Raw genomic sequence first — 2,922 nt, forward strand, 5'->3', positions numbered from 1 at the left:
AGATAGATTTTTTTACAGATAATAATATGAAATATTATTACAGTTTAAAACAACTGTTTTCAGTTTTAACATTCTTTAAAATGTCATTCATTTCTGCGATGGCAAAGCTTCACCAGGTAAACCGATGAGAAGAACGCAAACATTTCCTCCATGGGCCTCCTTACCCACCTTCTTGGGTAAAATACTGTAACTGATAAGCATGCAAACGGACCTGCGGGTGTCACTCTCTATTATTATAAATCTTATCAGAACATGTGTCTTAATAATTAATGGAAACTATAAAGACAAAAACTGTTACATTATGGATGACACTAACGAAATGAGTTTGATTCACACTAATGGTAAATACTAGGATTCTCATTCATCATTCTGTGTCACCGGAGAAGAAAGATGCTTATTTTGTGCCAGAGAGAAAGACGGCCGATCCACCCACCCGGTAAGCATTATACACAAAGGGGCTCCCAGTCATAATGACATGAAGTTTCATAGACAAAAGGCTTTAATGAAAAAAATCCATATTTTCATGTTTCAATATAAAAATGTACATCAGCATAATATTTATAGCTTCAACATAGCAGGCAGTAAAAAATAGTTTACAATGAAAATATTCAGAGCATTCAAATGCGAACATCTTATAAATTCAGACTTAAAGACATTCCTTTAAATGATCGCTTTATGGTTTTCTATTTTTGGCTGATGGATTCAGTTCATGTTACTTGCTACCTTGAACTGTGACGAAACTCAAATGGAATGGTGTTCTGGTGCGTCTAAAACTGAACACCATATTAATGGAAGACATATTCATTCAATGCTATGCTCATGTCTCCCGTTGTGCATTCTGGGACACAATAAAACAAAGTCATTGCATCAGAATGGAATCGAAAACGTCATGTTTTTAAGTCTGACATATCCACTTCACAGTGAACAGAAAAAAATTTCAAGACACCCTACAAGTGTACAACTGCACAGACTCTTATCAGTATGTGACATCAATCTTTCGGTTTGCTCACTCTTCTTTCTTTCGCCTGTTTGAAAAGATTTGATCTGCGCTTTGGGCCTATTTTTTCAGGGCTATTCACACTCTTTGAACGAAGCACAGAAGTAATCAAGTAAGTAAGAATACACTGCAGAGAGGTTATGTAACCCATTTGCAGCAGTTCATTGAATTAAGCACTGAAGCTGCTGAGAGTAAAGCAGTGAGAAATAAGAAAGGAGGAACTGAACACAATTCATATTCACACAAGTAAACACAGACTAGGAATTACGTAACAGGGGTTTTTGGCCACACAACCATAACATTGTCTAGCTTTAAGCCATTTTTAGCATCACGGTTTCATTACTGATGTGTTTTGTTCTTTATAAATGGGTTTGTCACTATCACCAGGTTTAGAATCGAATGTCCCATTTACATTACACCAATGGCTTCACTCCCGTTCCAATGCAGGCATGTCCATAAAAATAAACTTTTTATGAGCATCACAGTGTTATACACAAGCACAGGAACTAAACCTTCATGCTTCAGAACTAATGTGTTAATACAAAAAAGACAAAGAGCATCTTTGCATACGTACTGTAGAATCTTAACATTAATGTGGTGATCATTTTAGTGCCATTTGGAAAATGTTACACTGCTATTTTACCTAAAGATCTCACTTAGTGTGTCTCTTAGAAGACTCTAAAGAATAAAATGCAGTAGACTACCATGTTACTTTAATACCATTTCACATCCCTATTATGTTTTATAATTTCATATATTTGGGCCCATGAATGGATTTGACCAACGGTTATATTTGTCAATAAAGTAATACCAATTTACTGCTTTGTATTGATGTTGACTTATGACTTATTTTTTTCATTATATTTTTTATTTTAAGAACTATCATAAATACTAAGCAGACAACAGTACGCCTTGTAGATTACATTTTTTCCTAATAATAATAAAAAAAATAATCACCAATCTTTAATAATCTCAAGTAAAAATGTAGTAATCTATCTTTAGGTAGTCTCATTGTTATTTACCAATCAGGTACCGGTATGTACTAATTGCATTACATGAACCAATGAAAATTCACATTATGTTTTATATTTTGTATGCAGCTTATAAAAATGCTCACATTAAAATAAATTTACCACTTCGAACAGTCTCATATTTTATGAACTTGTAGGACCCTGATTGTTAAAGCTAACATTTTAAAAGCTTTGATATGACACAATCCATAGCAGTCTAATTCTTGTCTAATTTTGTTTCAACAAAGCTGATGAGCACTCGCATAACAATCGCACATATTCAGTGCTTCATTATCATATTAGCTTAAACACTAAACAAATAAATTTGGTGGTAAATGCCACCAAAATGACCAGATATAAAGAACAGAACATTATCTTGAACACCATTAACTCTGCGTTGTCAAGTATCATTTCCTAATATTAGACTCCAAATCAGATCACTAAAAATACGTCACTCCTAATAATCAATGACTTAAAAGAAATTAATAAAAACTGGCCCTCACATTTATTATGCTTGATGATGGCTTTACTGTAAAAACTACACAGCAGAGTTTATTCAGATACAGCAGTGAACAACTTGAAGAAGCTGATTCTCTTCTTATTGTTGTCTTATACAACACAAGACATGAATGTTTGGGCTCTTTATTTGAATTGAGGTCACAAATTATGTAGCATCTTGTAAATCTAAGTTCTCGACAGTGAAGAGCTTGTTATAGCATTCAGCAAGGTAAAACTGATGCCTAAGATGTCAGATTTATATTTAGCTTGATCATTCAAGCTGATTTTTTTTTTTTTGATAAACCTAGCTAAAAATGGACTTGAAAACCAGAGATGGTTATATATCATTTCTGTGGCCAGGATCCAACATGATTTTTTTTTTTTTTTTACAATTGTCAGTGCAATGAGAAATTTTAG

Source organism: Carassius gibelio, chromosome A20 (assembly GCF_023724105.1).
Source record: "Carassius gibelio isolate Cgi1373 ecotype wild population from Czech Republic chromosome A20, carGib1.2-hapl.c, whole genome shotgun sequence".
In the NCBI taxonomy this organism is placed as follows: Eukaryota; Metazoa; Chordata; class Actinopteri; order Cypriniformes; family Cyprinidae; genus Carassius; species Carassius gibelio.